A 26,168-nucleotide genomic window follows, 5' to 3' on the forward strand; every position below is an offset into this window, starting at 1 on the left:
TATAAAGAATTAGGCACAAATGTACCATAGATAGACCTTGTGATCTGAAAGGCCTTCTGAACCTGGGAAGTCAAGACACTCCATCTCAATGCCCCTTTTGTAAGTTACATCTTTGCCTCAAGCCTCCTTTCCAGAAAAATCACTTTAAAATGATGGTTGTCTGGAATTCCCTACCGGTCCAGTGGTCAGGACTCCGCGGATTCGATCCCTAGTCGGGGAACTAAGATCCCACAAAGCGCAGGACGCAGCCAAAAAAAAAAAAAAAAAATGATGGTTGTCTGGGAAAGATTATACATTGATTTAAAGAGCATCGCCTCGCAAATAGTCAGTTTGAGAGAACAGGATAGGTAGATTTGATAACAACATAGTGGGTATAAAACAGAAACTACAAAGCCAGGTGTGCAAGAAATGCCACATCACCACTTTTCTTTAAATCCACTTGTTTCAGGCAGGGGCTAACAGGGAAAATAGAGATCATTTCAAATATTTACAAAGATGCAAGGAATTGATAACACAGGCCACGGAAGAACTCAGAAGCTAAGCAGGGGTTGACGAGGTAATCCAGAAATTAGCAAGTGCAGCTCCTAACTGGAGAAACAAAGGGAAGAGGCAGGGTTACTGGAGCCCAGAGGTCACCCTGATGGAAGCTGTAGCCACAGAGGGAGAGGCAGCTACTGCCAAGGAAGCCTTGGTTATGTAAATGCCCTGTATCCTAGTTGTGCTATTGAACTATAGCATAGTATTGAATATAGTATAATATATTGAACTATATATAGTTGTATAGTATAGAATACTATATAGTATTCTACTGTAAATTACCAATGGGGAAATCTGGGTAAAGGGTATATGGATCTCTCTGTACTACTTCCTATAACAGCATGTGAACATACAATAACATGTTCTTAAAAACTGAAGGAGTTTAAAAGCAACACATCTGCATATTTAGAACATATCTAGAACATATTTAGAAGCATAGCCAGGAAGAGAACAATATTAGTTGCCCCTAGGGAGGAAAAGTTGATGGCTGGGGAACAGAGGTAAGAGGTCAACCTTTTACTATATAATCCTTTGTATATTTTGAATTTTCAACCATGCAAAATTAATGCCTAGTCAAAAAATAAAATTTTAAATATCAGTTTTTAAATTCCTCAACCAATCAAAGCTTGATGTTTTCCAATTGTTAACAAGTCTTGATTACACTATTACTTTCTATTCAGAAATTATATAAAGTGGCTTTTTTACCTTTCTAATCATTAACCTACTACAGTATTGCAATTTCTTGTTATTCCTGAACACTTAGACAAAATCCTTATCTTTTTTAATTAAGAAGATTCACTTCTGTATACTCAATCTTTTCCAGAATAAAAAGAGTTTATGGAAAAATCTTTTTTCCTATTTGTTACTATTGCTGTGAACTATCTGCACATTTATGGGTCAGTTGACCCATACCTACCTTGTCATCGAATTACTTTACAAGATACGATGTGATAAAATCAAGATAGCCTGGACTTTGAAATCATGCAATCCAGGATGTCTAGCCATGTGACCTTGTTCAAATTATTTAACCTACCAAACCATATTTGCTTCCTCATCTAGAAAACAAACATAATAACACCCATTTTTCCAGATTGCTTTGAGTATTAATATCACCTATATACAGTACCTAAGACATGGTAGTGACTCAGAGCTAAAATTATTGAAAGCAAAAAGCTTAGATGCAAAAAACAGAGGTCCACCAAAATAAGGGTGGGAATATTTTATGGACACATATCTCAGAAAACAAGGGCAGGAAACAAAGTACAGCCAACCTTGTGGAAACTTGAAAGTTAGCAGGACCTTAGAAGTCTTTTCTCTCTATCAGAGGCTTCATGGTCTGTGTCTCTGTTATATTCAGCTTCTCCTCCAAGACAATATTGGGGAATAGAAGCTCCTACAACAAGGAAGTACCGAGTGCTATGGAAGTCTGTGGAAGGGGCACCTAATCTCACCTTGATGAAGCCACTTTTTAAGTAGCACCATGATGATATTCATCTTATAAAGAGAGGACATCTTTAGAATATTTGAGACAGGAGGTAATGTCACATTTTTCTGTTATAATGTGGCACATACATATTGTTTTCTGTAGATCCTCATGCTTCTATTTATAGTCATTGCTGGCTCTTTCATAGAAACTTTTTCACTGGTACCTATAAACATATGGTTCCCTTGAGCACAATATTTAAAACCACGGTTCTCTGACATCTCCAGCAAGTCCACATCCACCTTTCTTGTTCTGCTTGCCTTGAAAGTATTTATGGCATAACCCATTCATTTAATTGATCTTCTTTAGCATCTGTTTCCACCTCTAAAATGTAAGCTCTATGAAGGTAGATATTTTTATTCCTTTTATTTACTGCTATATTTCCTAGCCCCTTAAATGTTCCTGGCACATATTAAGCACCTGGTAAATATTTGTTGAGTGGAAAAAAAGAATTCCTCCATTTCTCATTCATCATAAAGAGACCTCCTCATTGTTGTTTAGATATTTATATCTTAGTCTTTCAGAAATCTTATAATGTATTACGTTAATTCTAGATTTAATTCTCAAATTTCCTTTCAGAGATGTTCCTCTGAAGTCTTCAACTTTTTTTCATTTAATTTATTTGTTAACTCAGGCTATCCAATGAAAAACTACTTCTACATCTTTGGACTACCAATTATACTTTTTTCCAGTTTAATGACTGTGCAGTTATTAGGTCTTTGAGGCTCAACTCCAAACCCAGGCTTCTTCACTCTGTTCTGCGATGCCTGGCCTCTGCAGACATTTCTGCTTTGCCTGGTGAGCTCTGCCAGGACTTTCTGATGAAGTTCTCTTGATATTGTTCCAGATCAAATATGTCATTGAAAATATATGATGGAAGATGATTTCATTTTCTGGATTATACTCTTTGGAGGAGGGGGATGGAAACTAGGGCAAAACAAATCCCTGTGGAAGGTGGTGATAGAGTTTTACTAAAAGGAGAGGAGTGTACATTGAAGGTAAAGAAAAAGAAGGCAGGAGAGCAAGACAGACATGGTAAATGGATGTTGCCCAGGGTGTTGGTGGTGTATATGCCTAGTTACCTAGCAAAATAGTTCCCTCTGTAGGCAAATACTTTGTGATTATATGGTGCTAAACATGGATAATAATTGTATCACAGTTTTCTTGGGGATCATTCAAGAATGCACAGCACACAGACTCATCCCTCAACTTCACTCCTCCATCCCTATTCTAACATACATCACCGGAATGATGACATTCAGGGCCATAATTCATCAGCACATGTCTTTCTCTTGATGTATTGTGTTTCATACCTTCTCTTTGAAAGCAACACAGAATTCCTAGTGAGCAAAAACCCATAAATAATATCACAATTAAAAATAAAAGATTACTTACAAGGTAAAAAAAAAAAGACAGACATGGTGTGTGCCTGTAAATGGCCCTTTGTGAGGGGCTGAATTTGTCTTTTTTTATTCTCTTGGACTAGGGAAACAGACATATTTGGGATATAATATTAAAAGGTTTTTAAAATATTATTTCTTTTGTAATTAATTTTCTTTAATTACTCCCAATTCTTCAGGGAAAACTGTTTCACCCATACAGCCTTGACTGCTGGTGCTCTGGGGGAATTAGACTATACAGTAATAAAACAAGGTGTGGGATTTTCACATCACAGTAACATGTAGTGCAGCCCAGAACCCTAGCATGGAGCAGGGAGCTCTAGACAGCAGTAGCCAAAAGTGAAACTGGGAGCGGTGAAGAGGATGTAGTGTGGAGGAGTGGTTGCCAAATTGAGGCCCCAGGGGTGGATGTAAATTGAACCTTCTCCTTTGCAAATCTCATAAAGAGAAAGCAGAGTCTATAAAATGGGAGATTTCCACATAGATCACACTGGGTAGACACAAAATACCCTTACTCACAGCATGAAAATCACCATTGTGACTTCCCTGGTGGTCCAGTGGTTAAGACTTGGCCCTTCCACTGCAGGGGGCTCGGGTTCAGTCCCTGGTCCGAGGAAGTAAGAGCCTGCATGTGGCATGGCACAGCCAAAAAAAAAATCACCCTTAATAAAAGCAACCTGACTTACTTCACTCTGTATGACAGACTCTAGGTCCATCCACCTCATTACAAATAGCTCGCTGCTTTGTGACCACCTAGAGGGGTGGGATAGGGAGGGTGGGAGGGAGGGAGACGCAAGAGGGAAGAGATATGGGAACATATGTGTATGTATAACTGATTGACTTTGTTATAAAGCAGAAACTAACACACCATTGTAAAGCAAGTATACTCCAATAAAGATGTAAAAAAATAAAAAATAAATAAAAGCAACCTGATTCCCACATTTGCATCCCCCCTTTTTATCTTAGGTGCTTTCTTTCATTACAAGTAAACTTCCAATGCCAGAGAATTGTCAGATGTGTAGCCACCTAACCAAATAAGGCAACAAATCAATCTGAGCCCATTTTAACAGGTTAATTCCTATTAAATTGGTAGAGCAACACTGGTAATATGTTGATCTACATGAGCATCCACCTTAATTGAGGATGGCACCGACAGAGCAGTTCCATAAGACATTAAGCTGGTGTACATCAAATCAAACTTATGAATACATAAGTGATATTTCCTTGATATTTCTGGATTTTCATATTGCTTCAATAGGCACATGTGTTAGATGTGTTTCTGAAATGCTGAAGGTAAAGAATACATTTTTAAGATGCACCTTTTACCATAAGTTTGCAGTTGCCATTTAGAAGTTTCTACAATAACACGTAACTCTTAACATTCACTACCCAAAGTATTCCGCCCTGGTTGATAACCGGCACGTGTTAAGTTCTTACGTCAAACTATAATTTAGTCAAAAGGACAGTCAAATCACAGAACTTTCCTATACCCATTTCAATAATAGTACAAACATTAATGTTGTTAACGTGTGCCACACAGGTGATTCCCATTTCTTAGACTTCTTTTAACTCTAAGAGATTTTTATATTGAACTAATCATTCTACCTCACTATTCAGCAGAATTCATGAATAGAAAATTCCCAGAGACAGAGTCGTATAGATCTCAATGTTCACTAATCTCAGTGTCACTCTATTATTTATGAAAGAGATTGTCTTATTCCAAGACTGGACTCTCCTCTGTTGTACATGACAAAGGCTTTGAAATGTTGTTGCGAGGTATGTAGTTTTGAAGGATAAACGGGTGCTCTAAAAGTATTGTGCACTTTCTTTTCTCTCAGACTATGCTACTGTTTGTGATTTTCCAACTCTCAAGATCAACTCATCCACTTCTTGGAAAAATTCACTACCCAAAGTCATACAAGATGAATTTGGAGTAGAAAGTCCACTTAATCACTTCTGAAGGGAAATATTTCTTCCTGGTAGAGAAAACCAATTTGACATTAGAAGCCTACTTATTTAGGACTTGGGTGAGAACTGCACATACCATAATAGCTTTGGGCAGATTATCAAGGTCCCCTTGTTGGCCCATTTGAACTTCTGTCCTGGGGAACCCTGAAGACAGGAGCCCTAAATTGTTCCCAAGCCTAGATTCCATTTCTTCAAGCTACATTTTCTGTTCTTTGAACATCTAACTACTTACTTGAAAAATACCCCTGGCTGTCTTCCAGAGAGATCCTCTCTGTATTAATCACTTTTACATCTGACAGTTTCTGGTCTTTTTAGGAAGTGGTACATACACCCCCATCAATTTAGTGAGTTTAATCAATGTATTATCATGTTAAGTACCATTAGCAAATGGTTGGATGACTGTGACTCCCTTAGAAGGTGCTGTGATTTTTGTACTATCACTTTATTGATTATTTTTGAAACTGAAACCCATTCCTAGTGACTCATCAGCTAGAAACCATAAATCTGCACTTTGGTTCCTATGTTCCTGAGTAACACAGCCATCTGAGACACTACATTTTTAACCAGATCATAGTTACCAGGCAAATGAAGGCCTTTGTTTCTCAGTGCTAAATCATTAGAGTCAGATAGAAGGAGTTGGTTCTTAAAAATCACAGTATATGTGCTTAAGGTTAGTCCTTGAGTCAAACCTCCGGTGTGTTTGTGTATGTGTGTGATATCTGTGAGAGAATGAGAGAGAGAGAGTATATTCCTACATTGCTGGAGGAGTTGCTGATCATCTTTTCTTCCCTAAAACCTAGCTTACCTTTATCATATCTCTGTAGTCACATTTTCCCCCTTGTTTTTCTATTGCTGCATATCCTGGACTAGCAACATTCTTTGTTCCCACATCCAGGGAACATACCTGTGACATATAATCAGTATCTTTGTGGCCCAGAATTTCTGCTTCCTCAAATCCCCTAGCTCCCAGGACATTCAGCATAGGACAGCTGAGCATGGAACAGTTGCTCACCAATCCTTGAGGTCTTGTAAAAGACAGGGGCCATAGGTTTTTTCTTCTCCTTTATCACCAACATCATTCAATGCTGGTACATAGTGAGTTCTCAGTAAATGTTGAGGAAAGGAAAGAAGGAAGAAAGGAAGGATGGAACATTTTGAAAATTATTTGGCAAAAAACAAGCAAACAAAAAACTGGGCACTTATGCTTTAAGGCACGGGATAAGGAGGTTGGTGGCAAGGAAATCCCAATACTTACACAATCAGAAACAAGCCTTTGCCATTTTATACATTTGTGGATAAGGAGAGGGCTGGGAATACTAACACCCATGAGGGTGGTGATGATAAATATGGTGGTGAAGATGATGACGACAATGATGATAATTCTTACTTAAAACACTGATTTTTAGCTGGGGGACCAAAAAATGAGAAGAGAACAAAAATTTCAATTGGCTATAAAATGTTGCTTACAATCATTTACAGGAACTGCTACCTATCTAAGCCAGGTTACTTTGCAATATGATAATGATGATAAACACTATTAAATGGATATGATTACTTTTATTATAATTTTCTCCCATTAGAATATTATTCTATATATACTTCTTCATAGTTATCACACAGCATAATGATATGTTCGTTCAGAATGTTATATGCTTATGACTTTAAAGTAATCAAAAAATATGGCATCTATCCAAGGAAAAATATATTTTCCCTGGTCTTGTTGAATAAGTTGTTTCACTCTCATATTAATTATTCATATCCTCAAACCAGGTTGGACTATCTTTATAATCAGCCTTGGTAAACAAGACTATTTTGTTTCAATTAACAGGCAAATTGATAGCTTAGAAAAATGATTTCTTATGAACAATATATCACCTTCATATTGCTTAACTTTTCTATTTTCTATATCATTATCTTTTCCTATTTCCTTCTGGGAGAGTGCCTCAATCAAATTTTCCAATCTATTCATCAATTCCTCAGCTGTATCAATTCTACATTTTACCTCATCTATTGTGTTCTGTATTTCAACTACTGCATTTTTTACACATATTTCCACTTTTTTTTAATTTCCTTATATTTCATATTGCTCATGTCTTTCCTTATCACTAACCATTTGAGAAATGTAAATCAAAACTACAATCAGGTATCATCTCACACTGGTCAGAATGGCCATCATCAAAAAAACTACAAACAATAAATGCTGGAGAGGGTGTGGAGAAAAGGGAACCCTCTTGCACTGTTGGTGGGAATATAAATTGATACAGCCACTATGGAGAACAGTATGGAGGTTTCTTAAAAAACTACAAATAGAACTACCATACGACCCAGCAATCCCACTACTGGGCATACACCCTGAGAAAACCATAATTCAAAAAGAGTCATGCACCACAATGTTATAAAACTTATTTTTTTTTGATGGACTCTGCCATCTACTTTGCTGTTTTCTTTTGAAAGAGCTGTGCTCCCCAGCTATCCTCTTATTTTAACTTGTCAGTTAATATTCCTCTTGGGATATTCATTGCTCTGTCTATATATGGGGGAAAGCTAAAAGTCAAACTTCAATCTGTCTCAGACCTGATGTTTGTGGGGTAGAATGGAGGTGTGAGCCTGAAGGTGGAGCAGCTTGGGTACCAGAAAACCATCCTAGTGTGTATCACCCATCCTGGAGGTTTGGGTGAGGGGACGGGGAAGAGACATCACTATCCAAGGCTTACCAATCATCAAAAGCTTTTGATGCTCCTAATCAGAATTTGTGCTGCCAAGATTTTATGCCTGAGGGTTGCATTTACGTGGATTCTGGCACCATTGATAGCCCCAAGGCAAAGTAGAGAAAAATGATATCAAGAGCAAAATGCCCTAGGCTAGGACCATCATCCCCTCACACAACAGCCCTCCATTTTCCCAGGAATTCCTGAGAGTTTCATGTCTCTCTTGATTGTTTCTATTTTGGCTGGAGTTGATCTTGGGGGAGTGACTTTGTGGTACTTAATAATACAATGTCTAGACTGGAAGAGGTGATTAAAGCGTACCTTACTCAAACTCTGTAAAAAATCATTTTTTAGTGCTCCAGGTACTTCATGCAAATTGTTAAAATTTTGTATAGCCCACAGGGGTAAGATGCCTACTGCAACTTGCTGATAATTGCAATGTGGAACTTTTAGGTATGTAAATTGTGTTCCATGATTAAATATATTAAGGATGTGTGATTAGACATGGTAAATCAATACATACCACCAAAAAATGTTGCTATGTGTTTGTTTTATCTCTTCTATCTGAGCCACGTGATTATGTTGTTTTTCCAATTTACACGGAGAAAACACTTTAAGATAGCATCATAGGGCTTCCCTGGTGGCGCAGTGGTTGAGAGTCCGTCTGCCGATGCAGGGGACACGGATTCGTGCCCTGGTCCGGGAGGATCCCGCATGCCGCGGAGCGGCTGGGCCCGTGAGCCATGGCCGCTGAGCTTGCGCGTTTGGAGCCTGTGCTCCGCAACGGGAGAGGCCACAACAGTGAGAGGCCCGCATACCGCAAAAAAAAAAAAAAAAAAAAAAAAAAGATAGCATCATACCTGTTTGTAAGCCATCACCACCAATGGGATGGACATTTCACCACCCCAACACTTGGCAGGGAAAGAGAGCGAAAGGACATCTTCTATCTGCTCTTCCTGTGCCTTGGCATGGACACCAGCCACTGCTGCTCAAAGCTCATGGTTACATGTAATCGAATTTCCATGTCTGCCTACAAGGGGGCTGGAAAATGTTTTCTACATTCCTGGAAGGAGAGCAGAACGGGATAAAAGTGACCACCAGTAAAGTCTCTCACATGTCCTAAATGCCATGTCAATTATATTAATAATATAAGCTCGATTTCCAAGATGACATGCTGCTCAGATTCTCCTCTTATCTTTCTTAATCTCTCTTTTTCCACTGGATTTACTTCTTCCATATACCTTATAAATGTGTTTACCAGGGTTTGGCTACCTTTCTTATATGTGCTATCTTTCTTGTAGATTTAAGAATCATGCATCATGGTGTCTCTCATAGTTCTTAATTGTAGAATTTTAATAAATTTTGAATGATCAATGAACTAAATGAAACATCAGCTCAAGGCTAAACAGTGATTTTACAAATTACATATTTGGCATGCATGTTTAGTAATCTTTCACACCGAATAGTAGAAATCTTCAGCCTTCCACCTCCTCTTTCTCATATTTCTTCCTTCTCCAACTTTTTTCACCTTAACACCTTAACTTTAATAGTTTTTTAAAAAGTATTAACTCTACAATGAGCTCTGTCCTTTGATAAACCAGAGTTTGTAAGTAATAACAGCATGAGGATATTCAAATTATGAAAAACTAGATAAGAAAAGATAGTATTATTTTTTTTTAATGTCTTTATTGGAGTATAATTGCTCTACAATGGTGTGTTCGTTTCTGCTTTATAACAAAGTGAATCAGCCATACATATACATATATCCCCATATCTCCTCCCTCTTGTGTCTCCCTCCCACCCTCCCTATCCCACCCCTCTAGGTGGTCACAAAGCACCGAGCTGATCTCCCTGTGCTATGTGGCTGTTTCCCACTAGCTATCAATTTTACATTTGGTAGTGTATATATGTCCATGACACTCTCTTACGTTGTCACAGCTTACCCTTCCCCCTCCCGGAGTCCTCAGGTCCATTCTCTACGTCTGCATCTTTATTCCTGTCCTGCCCCTAGGTTCTTCAGAACCATTTTCTTTTTTTGATTCCATACATATGTGTTAGAGTACGGTATTTGATTTTCTCTTTCTGACTTAACTTCACTCTGTATGACAGACTCTAGGTCCATCCATCTCACTACAAATAACTCAATTTCATTTCTTTTTATGGCTGAGTAATATTCCATTGTATATATGTGCCACATCTTCTTTATCCATTCATCTGTCGATGGACACTTAGGTTGCTTCCATGTCCTGGCTATTGTAAATAGAGCTGCAATGAACATTGTGGTGCATGACTCTTTTTGAATTACAGTTTTCTCAGGGTGTATGCCCAGTAGTGGGATTGATGGGTCATATGGTAGTTCTATTTGTAGTTTTTTAAGGAACCTCCACACTGTTCTCCATAGTGGCTGTATCAATTTATATTCCCACCAACAGTGCAAGAGGGTTCCCTTTTCTCCACACCCTCTCCAGCATTTATTGTTTGTAGTTTTTTTGATGATGGCCATTCTGACCGGTGTGAGATGATACCTCACTGTAGTTTTGATTTGCATTTCTCAAATGATTAGTGATGTTGAGCATCCTTTCATGTGTTTGTTGGCTATCTGTATATCTTCTTTGGAGAAATGTCTATTTAGGTCTTCTGCCCATTGTTGGATTGGGTTGTTTGTTTTTTTGATATTGAGCTGCATGAGCTGCTTGCAAATTTTGGAGATTAATCCTTTGTCAGTTGCTTCATTTGCAAATATTTTCTCCCATTCTGAGTGTTGTCTTTTCATCTTGTTTATGGTTTCCTTTGCTGTGCAAAAGCTTTTAAGTTTCATTAGGTCCCATTTGTTTATTTTTGCTTTTATTTCAATTTCTCTAGGAGGTGGGTCAAAAAGGATCTTGCTGTGATTTATATCATAGAGCGTTCTGCCTATGTTTTCCTCTAAGAGTTTTATAGTGTCTGGCCTTACATTTAGGTCTTTAATCCATTTTGAGTTTATTTTTGTGTATGGTGTTAGGGAGTATTCTAATTTCATTCTTTTACATGTAGCTGTCCAGTTTTCCCAGCACCACTTATCGAAGAGGCTGTCTTTTCTCCATTGTATATCCTTGCCTCCTTTATCAAAAATAAGGTGACTATATGTGCATGAGTTTATCTCTGGGCTTTCTATATAGTATTACTTTTTATTTCCTGATATTAAACCACTGAATGACTATTTTCATTTTTAGTTGTTTCCAATTAGTGTTGCACAAATAATGCTAACTTCAATGCCAAACAATTTTGGAAACAGCATTTATTTTATTTAGCATCTTGAACTGGGAGCTATTTAAGACTGGTGTTTTTCATAAATAGTAGCAACTCTTAGGGCTATAGGACCAAAACAAAGTTACTTTTTAAATATCGGAAGACATTTTCACTAAAAGTCTTCTACATGAATATGAAAGTAATTTGAGAAACAAGATTGCTCATTGATTCATTTGTTTTCATTGATTCATTTTTAAAAAATCTTTATTGAACACCAACTGTGTTTTAGACATCTTATTAATAAATTGACTTTGTGATCTCTGACATCCAGATACCAATGAATAGTTTCCAAAGAATCTATTTAATCCCTAGATGGATTTAAATTTTTATATCTCTGTATGTTATACATCTGTGTGAATATATACATACATGTATGTATACATATGTGCATATGTGTCTATATATATTTTTAGAGACTAAGGCAGATGACTGTGGCTCTCTTCTTGCTGTTTTGTCATTGGGTTTCACCAGCCAGAAAATTTTTATTCTTGCTCTTATGTTTGTTTTTTGTTTAGTCTAAATATGTATCAAAGGGAAACTGTTTCTATATGAAATTAGAGATAACATTTTTACTCTATGCCAAACATTTTCACAGAAAAAATTTACATAAATCAGATTCATTTTCAAGTAACATATATTGAGTGCCTACTATAGTGCTAAATGCTTTTATATCTTTTATATGTTTTATAAAGAGCCAGAAAACAGTACCTGATATACAACAAATACTTTGTCTGCTATTATATATTTTTACAGATTTACTTAAGTATAATTAAAATACAAACTGCACTTATTTAAAAAGTACAATTTGATAAGTATTAATACATGTACACACTTGTGAAGGCATCCCAAGAATCAGGATAATGAAGATATCCATCAGCTCCAAAAGTTGCCTTGTGCCTCTGTCCTTTTCTCCCACACCTCTCTGCACTACCGCCCGACCCCCCCATCCAGGCAACCAGTGATCTGCTTTCTGTCATTAGATTTGTTTTTATATCCTATAATGCTATGCACATGAAATGAAAGTATGCTTTTTAGGGGGGCTTGCTTTCTTACCCTCATAATTAACATAATCATGTGGAGATTCATTCATACAGTATCTACAGTTGGTTGTACTTTAATGCTGAATTGTATTCCACGGTATGTATATATCATAATTTATCTATTCACCTATTTATAGACTTTACAAATAAAGCTGCTATGAACATTCATGTTCAAGTATTTGTTGCATATGCTTTCATTTATCTTGAGTGGATATCTAGGAGTGAAATGACCAGGTCATATGATAGACATATGTTTAATTTTTAAGGAAGTTGTCAAACTCTTTTCCCAAAGTGGTCATACCATTTTACATTTCCACCAGCAGTGTATGAGGGTTCCAGTTGTTTTGCTTCCTTGACAACACTTAGTATAATCAGTACTTTTAATTTTACTCATTCTAACAAAGGTGTCGTGGTATCTCATTGTGGGTTTAATTTACAATTCCCTAATGATTAATGATGTTATATATTTTTCACATGCTTATTTAATATCTATATATCTCTTTGGTGAAGTATATATTAAATATATTGAAATATTTTGCAAATCGTGGTGGAGATTAAAGGAGTGTTCTTTATACTACTTTTTGTTTTGCAATATTTTAAAAGTCTGAAATTATGTCTGAATAAAAAGGTAAAAAAGAAAAAAATTATAAATATGGTCACAATAATTATTACAAATGTTAACAAATCATTTATATATGTATATATTTAAAATATTAAATAATATTTTAAACCCCAAAATGATGTATGAAGAAATAGAAACACAGAAAACTTCTCATCCATATAAGTGGGCTGAGTCAAAAAAGTGCAATTTCAATCTTGACTTGCATAATTAGAGTCCTATTTGTTCAATGCAAGTACAAACAAGAAGTGAAAACCATACAAATCACTGTAGAAGACAAAAGCCAAAGAACCATATTCCTTATATTAAAAGACAAAGAACACAGAACATGGCACCAAAACAAAAATAAACAACTTAAAACAAGATAACAGACAGAACAACACTAGAGTTATACAAAGATTTTCTTGAGACATGGGAAAATATCCACAACATAATGTTAAGTAAAATGTGTAAGATGTAAAATGTATTCAGACTTTGTGTTAAACACACACATATATATTCAATAGAGAAAAAAAAAAGGAATAGAAGTAAACACATCAAAGTAGTTGTTTTTGGGTGGTAGAATTATGCATAATTTTCATTTTCTTAATTATAATTTATGTTTTTCCAAAATTGTCTGTAGTGAGCATGAATTACTTTTATACCAAAATATGCGTTGTATTTTTAAAAAAGAAAAATATAGCTTTGCAAATCCCCGTCTCCTGAGCTAAATCTGATTAAATGGTGCATGAAATGACATCAAGACCTTCTGCCTAACATTTTTCATGAAAAATGTTAAGTCTGCCCCTCGGGCAACATTGCTGACGTAACAAGTTTTATCACTTAAGTTGTTTTACCTGGAACGCTATCCCTTACATCAATTTTAGTTTCATCTTGGGTATATAGAAGGTCATATCAAGACGTTATAGGAATAAACATTAATGTCAGTCAGTTTTGATTAAAGTGGAGAACTTTCTCCCATTTCAGAGAACCTAGAAGAGGGGGAGTTTTTCCTTAGTATTTGCAATTGTTGTTTGTACTATTAAATGGCTTGGGATCACCTCCAGCAGCATCCCGTTCTATTTCATGTATTCACAAAGGCCACACAAGCACAGATTAAGAGCATGGATCATGGAGACATGATCTGGACTTGAGTACTGGCCCTTGAACAAGTTAAATATCTTTGTGTCCTAGTTCCCTCATCTTTGAAATGGGGGTGAAAGTAATAGTACCTACCTTACAGTTTTGTTGAGAATTTAATGAAGTAATATTTGTAATCTGCTCTGAATAGTGCCTGGTACACAGTGAGTGCTATAGAAGTCTTAATTAAATAGATAACATTTACTGTAACTAAATTATAGGCTGTGGCACTTTGATCTTCTTCCAGTCTTTTGTTCCCTACAGCAACATGAAATAGTATTTCTGAACCTTGTCACATACAGAATTGTGAAATACACTGCATTTCACCATTGGGCTGCTGCTCCCTTTGACCTCTTAATCTTCCAGATACAGTAATCTCCAATCCTTTTTGATCCTCCATCATCTCATCAAAAACTACCTCTCCCGATGGATCCTGCTTCCTGGCAGCCTTGCTCTCTACTTTCCAGAATCTAGGCTGGGGAGAATCTCCATGCTAACTTATTTACATGTTGTTCCTTTGCGCAGGGCCTTTCTGGAGACGATGCCTTAGTCCTATGTAACCAGAATGGCGGGACACAGAACACTGGTCAGAGGGATGTTAGCAAGTGTGCTGAGAGATAAGATGTTCTGAGCTCCTATAAGGTCAGTAAACACACCGAGTTTAGCAAAATTAACCTATGCAATTTTGAAGACTCTATAATATACTAATATGTATGTCCTAGTAGTGAGGACAATGTGTGCAGAATTTCCCAAACATTTGTCCTGATAGAAACTTTTACTTTCTCTCTGTATCCCTGGCAGAGTTGGCAGAACACCATGGAAAAATGCTGCCTTTGCTGAAAGGAGGGATGCTCTGTGTGAAAACACCCGTCTTGTGGGAGAGAAATGTTTCTGAAGGCAACACTCAAATGACACCATTTTACTTTGGTGGCCAGAATTGCTTCATCCCCAAAATCCCAGAAGTAATTCAATCCCCCTCATCCTGCCCCAGGCCGTCATGCAAGTACTCAATCTACAAATGCTTGGGGAGGGCCCACTCACACCAGGAGCTGTTCTGGATGAGCACTCCTGCCTTTGTTTCCTTGCTCGTGACTACACATCTTACCCAACAGCTCACAAGGACTCTGTGCTGAAGATTGGAAAATATGAATCAGACTTTCAGGAGAGAGACTTGCCCCCTCCTTTGGGACCCTAAAGAGCAGAGCCAGCCTCTGGGTGTGGATGATGTTGAGGGAACTAAGGAGTAATGTGAGTTCTGCTTGGTCCACTCTTCACTGTGTGCTATTTTGGCATCCTTGGCAACCTTCTTTTAATCTTTAGTATAAGAGCTGTACAACTGGGAGTCCAATAAGCTACAAGGGCTGATCATAAGAACAATGATGAAAATAGAAAATATTTACCATATTAAGCCCTTCATATATGTTAAATCTATTTTTACTCTACCTGGAGGGCTAAGTGTTTTCTTGTCCCTGGTTGAAATCTCAGGCAGGTGCCATAATAATTTTTAGAATTTTAATAATAACATGAATCCTCTAATCCCTTCTAGGCACAAGAATGTTCTCATTTTAATAATTAAAATGTTCAGTGCAATTATTAATGTTCTCAACTTTCTTCTGAGGTAGTGTTCCTTCCCTGTCTTAGTGGGGGCAACTCCTCACGCCCTCACTTCATAGTTGGAATGAGGATGGGAGAAGTAAGGGATGGAAAAGCTCTACTTGGCTGGCACAGACATAACCTCTGGGGCTCTTCTGTGTTTGTGGATCCCCAGTGCTGATTCTTTCCCTAGGGGAGCTCCTCAAAGGCACTGCTACTGGGGCCTTCACACTGTGATGCTGACAATGTCTGGCCCCAGCTGGTCAGTACAACTCCTTTGTGGTGTTAAAGTAATTAAATAAGGATGCCATTACACCAGGTGGCTCTAATGCCCTGGTAGTCTACAAACCGAAACCTAAGCCAGGGTCAATTCTGTAAATGCACTTGTGTGTAGAAAACAAAATTTAAGAATAACCAATCACAAACAACCAACTAGGTTCTCCCAAATAAGGCAACCACTTAAGCTATAGCCAATAAAATAATTTCCTTGCTTTACTTCCTTCCATGTCTGCTCTATAAAAGCCTTCCCCCTGGCTCCCGTCAGAAGAGGCTCCTCACCACTTTGTTGACCTGAAACAAATTTACTGCCAAGTATTTCTCCAGCAAAGATGAGTTCATTGGGGATCAGCAGAGAACTGCAATTGGGGTCTACAACCATGACAAGCCACATGCAAGTCCTCACTTGGCAAGGGAAGGAGAACTCTTCTATAGAGAGGAAAGGGAAGATGGGAGGGCTATAGTAAACATGAGTCCATGGCTTTTCATTGGCTGTGTCCTTGACAGGAAAGAAGAGGAGCTTTCTTTTTCCTGTTGGGCTCTGTTACTATCACAGGGCATGAGAGCTCCCCTTTCTGGTCTCCCAGCTCTATTTAATTGAGGTTTCTGTTTATTAACTTTTTACAACTTCCAGTTTGGCACCGCCTGATTCCAACTGTTTGCTCATCTAAAGCCTTGAAAATTTTAATGTGCCTCACTTTATAACAGAGGATATCACATTGTCCTTCCAGATAGGGATTCCTCAGAGTGCACATCTGGTCCATGAGACACGCCTGTGCTTTTATGCCAGTCGGCTACGGCTTCCAGTGCAGCTCTCTTCTCTCAGCTCTGTCACCTCAGGCTTGAGCAGCCACAGCCTCTCACCCAGTTTTTATGTGCCTCAACTCCAGGGGACTCATGTCAGCCCTGCCAGTGATTCTCTTGAAGATCCCTTTCTCATTTAGGTGAGAAAGAATGTTTCCCACTCTTCACTATGGTGATGTGATGGATATGTGCAGTCCTCCAACAACTTTCTCCAAATAAATTATCTTTAAAAACAATTCTTTCTTTCAACCTATCCAAACTTTCTTATATGCTTGAGGTAGGTGCTAAGCTGAGCTTTGCAGTTGCTGACATCACCTTTCCAGGTTCTTCATCAATGGTCTATTGAATACCTTGCCATAAAATGTAGAGCTACTTTAAACCCATTGTTTTGTTCTGCACTTTTGGGAATTCAGTGAACACTGAGGTAGAATGTCACTTCAACATCCTGGTACACAATCAGTCTGATTTTAAATGTTAACAGTTCTTTGGTTATTCAGTAGAGTCTAGTGACTAGAGTATAGACCTCATGAAGGCAAGGATATCTGTTCTTTTTTTTTAAATGTTATATCCCCAGAGTCTGGAACAATGCCTGACATTAGAAGCTCAACAACATTTTGTTAAATGCATATATTATTTTACAGATAAGAAAACTGAGTCTTAGAAAAGGTAAGTAACTTGTCCAAGCTTATTCAACTAGAAAACCATGGAGCTATGATTTGAATAACTAGTGATGGAAAGCAACTAATGACAATCAGGTGCATTTTACTTAAGCTTCTCCTTTAAAAAAAAAAGCTTTGGTGTATATTTCTGTGAGCTTAGATAGGATTATTTGCACAGAAGTTTTAAATTTGTCTTAGTTTCATAGAAATCTTCTGGAACTGTTACCTTGTGTTTCAGATACTCGTGTTGGCTCATCAACCTGATTACATGGCAACCTAACCTTGGGTGGCCACACTGCCATCTGGTGTTGGATATATGAATTGCAAGTTCAATGTCTGTACTGTACATCTTTACATCCATTAACTCATTTAATTTTCACAACGACCCTACAAAATACGTACTATTTTATGGATGACTTATACAGTGGCAGGACCAGGACTTGATCCCAGGCTAGCTCCAAACATTACTTGATCCCAGGTTAGCTCCAAACATTACTCCTTATTATAGTCTACTCTTTCTCTAATACAGGAATATTCAAGACTTTCAGATTTAGGAACCCACCACTGAGTAAGCCACATAAACTTTTATTAGATAACAATGGCATGTAAGAGGGCAGATTTGATTAAAACATGAATCACGTACAAGCCTATATAAAGAGTTATCAATATCTATTTTCTTTTGTCCTTCCAAGACTACGGTATTGGCAGGTTTGGCTTCCTCTAACTCCTCTGTCCTTGGCTTATAGATGGCCATCTTCTCACTGTGTCCACAGAGGGTTTCCCCTAGGTTTATGTCTTAATCTCCTCTTCTTATAAGGACCTCTGTCATATTGGATTAGGGCCCACCCATAAGACCTCATTCTACCTTACCTCTTTGAAGACCCTGTCTCCAAATATACTCACATTCTTAGGCACTGAGGGTTAGGACTTCAACATATGAATTTGAGGGGGACACAATTCAGCCCATAACAACTATATTCCATTTTAAGGGAATATTATCAACCAACTCACTCTATTTCAGTAATGCTAAATGTCTTAGGACCTCTGCTTCCTTGCTTTTCTACAACCTGCTTATTGTCATTTTATGAAGTTATCAATATCTCCACCGGCCTTCTAGGTGATAAACACTAGGAGGATGAAACTCCAAATCATTTTATTATTTACTCACATAATTTTTCTTCCTCATTTCTAAGTATTTTGATGCTAATCCAAGCGAGAAAAATTTTAGTCTGGTATTTCACCAACTATATGAAGCCTACTCTTTAACATTTATTATCTCTAGTTCAATAAGCACTATACAAGAATTCACATGTGATAGTGTGATAGAATAATGAACCACATGGAAACCTTTGCCTCATTACTTTATGGTTATTTCCCCTAAAGTTAATACTTTACTATCTGAATGGCTTGGAAGAGAACAACTCTCCTTTGCTGAATCAGGGAATCTGATTATTACATATTATTAATCTAATGTCAAAGCACATTCTTAAAAAATGAGGTCAATAATTCTTAGTGAGATCAACTTTTAATGCTGTAACCATAATTTTCATAATGCTTATATCTTTAAAATGCCTTGAAATTTACAGAACATTGTTGCACAGTTTTTTTTTAATCCTCATAATTATGATTTGAAGTATTCTCATTTTCATTTACAGATGAGGAAACTGAGGTTCAGAAAAGTTTTTGTGACACGTCCAGGGACATAGTTAATAAATAGCCGAGCTCAGACTATAACTCTGATTCTAGTCCAGAGTTAACCTGTTTTAAAGGCTTTCCTAATATTTATACTAATGTCAATTTCTAAATGATCTCTCTTTCCCAAAAGATGCCTTCATGAGAAAAGGATTTCATGGCCAAATACATTTGGGGAACACTGTCTATTAAATTCCCCACTGGAAGAATCACAGACTTGTTATTTTTAAAGGCTCCGAGGACTCCTGTAATAATGAAGTCCATTTAAATTTGTTTAATCTAAGCTTATTCCCAGATTTAATTAATCGTTGAACTTTTTTCCCCAAGTAATTGCTACTAACATCCAGAGGACCTGCATTAATAACTGTTCTAAATGAACTGCTTTTCATCAACCACTCAAAAAGGCCTGGGTGCTACCAATACTATTACGTGTGAACAGGCGGTATTTTGGATGAGAGTTTAGTAAAATTAGAGGAAGAAAGTGGCCAGAAAGAACAAAAAGAAGTGTTTGCTTTTGTTTTTTGGTTCTTAGTCAAAAGAATTTGCTACACTATAAATGCCAGGAAATGAAGAACCATTTCTAAACTTTTTTTGTGAGACATATAGTGCAATCCACTATCAAAAACATGTGTTTAAAGGAGGAAAATTGCATTAATTTCTCAAGTCAGTTTTACTAACAATAAACAATTGTTTATCAGAAAATAGAACAAATTTAGCTTATTTTTCTACTTATTCAAGTGGCATAGCACTGAGGTATTCTGATGGAGAAAGATCATTTGAAAAACTGCTATATGTTTAAGGGGCTTTAAGGGTCTTGTCATCATCACCACTCAATGATGTGATCAATGCCCCATACAAAATTTTCTTAAAGGGCTACATTGTTGCCAATGATATACTAGAGGTTCTTAAAATACATTAGAAAATAAATTATCTTGCAATTGGAGAGAGGAACAATTATTTTCTATGGTACTTTTTTGACTTAAAAGATCAATCTCTTTCCTTTTTTACCCCCTTTTCTATTCACTCTCGTTCACCTAACTTAATCGATCCAAATTCCTTATTTCAGAACTCTACAGTAAAGGAATTTAAAAAGTCAGGCAGAGTGGGTAGAAATTGATAGGGTTATATATATCCTCTTCAGTACATCAAAAGTGCTGGGACCTTTGAACAATCACAAATACAATCCACCGCACAGATACATATTAATTGGCAGATTCTGCTCACCTCTCCCTCTACCAGAGTGGAACCGAAAGCTTAAATCTAAAACTTCTCAGTCAGTTCTCTCAGATGAGTATTCCATGCTGGGCACTAGACTCTATTCTTAGCTCCATTAATCTTCCATGAATGATAACTCTGCTTGTGATAGAAGGTCAAAAACAATTTTGAACAATTCAGTTTTTCTCTAAACATTTAGTTCTTGCCTGCATGAGTGCCTAAATGTACACACACACACACACACACACACACACACACAGAGAGACACAGAATTTATTAAATTATTTCTTTCAAAAAATGGTGTTCTCATTGGTAAGAGAATTTGAAAACCCAGCAGCCAGAGAGAAAAATCTGAAAACAACTGGTAGACTACCAAATTATAGTGAACTTGGACTTAATCCTTGAGCTTGCTCCCTATTACTCTCATATATAAAGACTAGGAATTTCACCTTGCTCTGATGTTAAATTGCTGTCATAGTGGAGATTTTTACTACAGGTCAACTTGTATCATTCAAGCAAATGAATCCTAACAACAGTTCAGGCTGAAATTTCTTAAATGGGCTTTCACTTTCTTCCTTATATTAGCCTAAGGGGTATCTCTTCACCTGTTCTGTGGTACTGAGGAAATAATACTATCTTACCTAGGTGGTGTGCTTTACAATTTACCAAGCAAGTATCATCTTATTGTTGCTCATCACAAAAAGCCTAGTAAAGCAGGAAAAGTAGATGTTATTCTCAGTTTTACCTATGACGCCACCAAGGCTAGAGGAGGGTAACCAATTTGCCCAGAGTCACGTACCAGCAGAGGACAGGGTTAAGACAGACGTGCTGCCCAGATCGTCATCCAGTTCTCTTCACATAACCACACTACAAAGAGTTGAAATGGAGGCTAAATAAAAGACAAAACTGAGTTATGTTTCTTGAATGAGGACTTCTAGAACCAAGTCTAGCTACCAGAATTTCTGTGCACTAAAATACTTCTTTTAATTTAGAAAATTCATTTTTAATAGTTGCATCATGAACTACAAAAACCAAATGATATTCTCCAAGAACTATGGCCACTGAGCAAGGTTAGAAAGTTAAAGTAATAAGCACTGAGAGAGATAATTACTGAGAGCTGATTCTGTGAGACAAAAATGCACAGGAGTTGTGGCACTGCAATTCATTTTCTGACTCACTGTTTCCTCTGGCAAACTCTCTGGACATCAGCTTCCTTATCTGTCAAGTAAGAATACATGCTCTGCTAACCTCCTAGGGCTCTTTGAAGAACTCGGCAAACTAATATATGATGAAGTTGAAAAGAGAGTCTCTCTACAAATGAAAGTCCTGTGGTTGAATTGTCCGACTAGAACTTCAGCTCTTTAAGCCATGGGAATAATACATAGGCTTAGCATTTTTAATTGCGTATTTTATTTATGGTAAAATGCACGAACAGTCAGAAAAATGTAATTAATTTTATGTTTCTTTCTGATGTTCTAATGACTACTCCCATTTACTCTGTTTTTGCTTGTACTTTTCTTTTTTAAAAAAGTGCCATTGAAGGTGAGATGTATACTCAAGGAAATATTTAATGGTTCATCTGTGGTTTGAGGAGAGTGAAGCAAGAATAAAAAATTGGGCAGGTTTCGATTCAAACAGATTTTGTAGTAAACTAGTCTCTTTAAAATGAAAGCAGAAACAGAAAAGCTGGGAATCTGTTCTGTGCAGTTTTGGCAATCAACTTTTTGGTAATATAAGTAGGACGATGAGGCAAGAAAACCATTTTCCCATTCATACTAGTTTAATGTCATTACCTAAAAGCTGGCAAGACTCTGGAAAGGTACAATAACTTTGCATGTGTATTACAAAAGACAGTGAGAGAACTTGTTTTTATTTATTTATTTATTTATTTATTTATTTTTTTTTTTTTTTTTTTTGTGAGAATAGATTTTATTTTATCTAGAGATAAAGGATTGGATGTGGAATAGAGATTAAGTTTTCATTTGGTATATTAAATCTATAAGGTCATAAAACAGGTAATACAAAATGCTTCCATGATTGTACTTATGTATACATTAGCCGAACTTCCAGGTGTTACTGTAAATCCTCAATGCATGTTTCAGGAGTACTAATTTAATGCTGATATACTCTAGAGAAAGTTTTATATTGTTAAGCTAGTGTTACTGTAAATACTCAATGCATTGCTTCAGCAGTACTAATTTAATGCCGATATATTCTAGATAAAGTTTTATATTGTTCTTGATGAGTCTGGCTAATGGTTTATCAATTTTGTTTATCTTCTCAAAGAACCAGCTTTTAGTTTTATTGATCTTTGCTATTGTTTCCTTCATTTCTTTTTCATTTATTTCTGATCTGATTTTTATGATTTCTTTCCTTCTGCTAACTTTGGGATGTTTTTGTTCTTCTTTCTCTAATTGCTTTAGGTGCAAGGTTAGGTTGTTTAGTCGAGATATTTCCTGTTTCTTAAGGTGGGATTGTATTGCTATAAACTTCCCTCTTAGAACTGCTTTTGCTGCATCCCATAGGTTTTGGGTCGTCGTGTCTCCATTGTCATTTGTTTCTAGGTATTTTTTTATTTCCTCTTTGATTTCTTCAGTGATCACTTCGTTATTAAGTAATGTATTGTTTAGCCTCCATGTGTTTGTATTTTTTATAGCTCTTTTCCTGTAATTGATATCTAGTCTCATAGCATTGTGGTCGGAAAAGATACTTGATACAATTTCAGTTTTCTTAAATTTACCAAGGCTTGATTTGTGACCCAAGATATGATCTATCCTGGAGAATGTTCCATGAGCACTTGAGAAAAATGTGTATTCTGTTGTTTTTGGATGGAATGTCCTATAAATATCAATTAAGTCCATCTTGTTTAATGTATCATTTAAAGCTTGTGTTTCCTTATTTATTTTCATTTTGGATGATCTGTCCATTGGTGAAAGTGGGGTGTTAAAGTCCCCTACTATGATTGTGTTACTCTCGATTTCTCCTTTTATGGCTGTTAGTGTTTGCCTTATGTATTGAGGTGCTCCTATGTTGGGTGCATAAATATTTACAATTGTTATATCTTCTTCTTGGATCGATCCCTTGATCATTATGTAGTGTCCTTCTTTGTCTCTTCTAGTAGTCTTTATTTTAAAGTCTATTTTGTCTGATATGAGAATTGCTACTCCAGCTTTCTTTTGGTTTCCATTTGCATGGAATATCTTTTTCCATCCCCTTACTTTCAGTCTGTATGTGTCTCTAGGTCTGAAGTGGGTCTCTTGTAGACAGCATATATATGGGTCTTGTTTTTGTATCCATTCAGCCAATCTGTGTCTTTTGGTGGGAGCGTTTAGTCCATTTACATTTAAGGTAATTATCGATATGTGTGTTCCTATTCCCATTTTCTTAATTGTTTTGGGTTCGTTATTGTAGGTCTTTTCCTTCTGTTGTGTTTCTTGCCTAGAGAAGTTCCTTTAGCATTTGTTGTAAAGCTGGTTTGGTGGTGCTGAACTCTCTCAGCTTTTGCTTGTCTGTAAACGTTTTAATTTCTCCATCAAATCTGAATGAGATCCTTGCTGGGTAGAGTAATCTTGGTTGCAGGTTTCTCTCCTTCATCACTTTAATTATGTCCTGCCACTCCCTTCTGGCTTGTAGAGTTTCTGCTGAGAGATCAGCTGTTATCCTGATGGGGATTCCCTTGTGTGTTATTTGTTGTTTTTGCCTTGCTGCTTTTAATATGATTTCTTTGTGTTTAATTTTTGACAGTTTGATTAATATGTGTCTTGGCGTATTTCTCCTTGGATTTATTCTGTATGGGACTCTCTGTGCTTCTTGGACTTGATTAACTATTTCCTTTCCCATATTAGGGAAGTTTTCAACTATAATCTCTTCAAATATTTTCTCAGTCCCTTTCTTTTTCTCTTCTTCTTCTGGAACCCCTATAATTCGAATGTTGGTGCGTTTAATGTTGTCCCAGAGGTCTCTGATATTGTCCTCTGTTCTTTTCATTCTTTTCTCTTTATTTTGCTCTGCATTAGTTATTTCCACTATTTTATCTTCCACCTCACTTATCCGTTCTTCTGCCTCAGTTATTCTGCTATTGATCCCATCTAGAGTATTTTTCATTTCATTTATTGTGTTTTTAATCGATGCTTGATTCATCTTTAGTTCTACTAGGTCCTTGTTAACTGTTTCTTGCATTTTGTCTATTCTATTTCCAAGATTTTGGATCATCTTTACTATCATTATTCTGAATTCTTTTTCAGATAGACTGCCTATTACCTCTTCATTTGTTAGGTCTGGTGGGTTTTTATCTTGCTCCTTCTCCTGCTGTGTGTTTTTCTGTCTTCTCATTTTGCTTATGTTACTGTGTTTGGGGTCTCCTTTTTGCCGGCTGCAGGTTCGTAGTTCCTGTTGTTTTTGGTGTCTGTCCCCAGTGGCTAAGGTTGGTTTAGTGGGTTGTGTAGGTTTCCTGGTCGAGGGGACTAGTGCCTGTGTTCTGGTGGATGAGGCTGGATCTTGTCTTTCTGGTGGGCAGGTCCACGTCTGGTGGTGTGTTTTGGGGTGTCTGCAGACTTTTTATGATTTTAGGCCACCTCTCTGCTAATGGGTGGCGTTGTGTTCCTGTCTTGCTAGTTGTTTGGCATAGGGTGTCCAGCACTGTAGCTTGCTGGTCGTTGAGTGAAGCTGGGTGCTGGTGTTGAGATGGAGATCTCTGGAAGATTTTCGCCGTTTGATATTATGTGGAGCTGGGAGGTCTCTTGTGGACCAGTGTCCTGAAGTTGGCTCTCCCACCTCAGAGGCACAGTACTGACTCCTGGCTCCTCAATTTGGGATGATTTGTTGTCTATTCATGTATTCCACAGATGCAGGGTACATCAAGTTGATTGTGGAGCTTTAATCCGCTGCTTCTGAGGCTGCTGGGAGAGGTTTCCCTTTCTCTCACTTGTTTTTATTATAATACCACTTGCTAAGCTTTAATTAGGTACAAAAAGCACTGTTCAACCTTCAGATGCCTACCCTAGAAAGCCTTGAGGGCGTGGACACTTTAATAAAACTTAGAATTGATTCGATACATTGAAAGTTTCAAAATGAGAGACATTTTAAGGATGGAAAATGGTAAATAATGGAATTAAATTTATTAAGGAGGTTATGGAACAGGATATTAACACCAAGGGGTCTACTTTTTATTTTTTTTAAGCCATATTTATACTTAAAATTTTACTTATTTACTTTTATTTTACTTTATTTACTTTGCAGAGTATTTTCATTTTTGGAATAAATATTATTCCTTAATCTGAATTTGGGTACTGGGACTCAGGTAGATTAAAAAATAAATTGCTTATCACACTGATGGCAATAAACAGAATTAACAGTTGAACTGTACCAAAGCCCACACCCTTTCTACTACCCCACATTGTATCCTTTTATAACTTTTGTCCCCATAATTCCACCTCTTGTAATCTACTGCAAGGAAATAATTCACCAGAAAACAAGCTGAGAGGAAAGAAAAAGAAGAAATTTAAGTGCTCTACAATAGGGACTTTAAACAAATTATGGTAGTTCAGCCAGTAGACTGTTAATACATACTGTAAAAATGATGGGAGTTCCCAATAATGAAAGTTGAACTCATGCAGTTTAACTACAACTCCTTTCCAAACCACTCTAAAATGACAAGAAAGGAAGAATAAAAAAACCATAAATCATAAAGAGAGTATGAATGAAAAGAACATCAGATGAGAGGTGTCAACAGATTTTTGGAAAGTAGAAAGCACACAATTCACGTTAC

Source organism: Hyperoodon ampullatus (genome assembly GCF_949752795.1).
Source record: "Hyperoodon ampullatus genome assembly, chromosome: 4".
NCBI classification, from domain to species: domain Eukaryota; kingdom Metazoa; phylum Chordata; class Mammalia; order Artiodactyla; family Ziphiidae; genus Hyperoodon; species Hyperoodon ampullatus.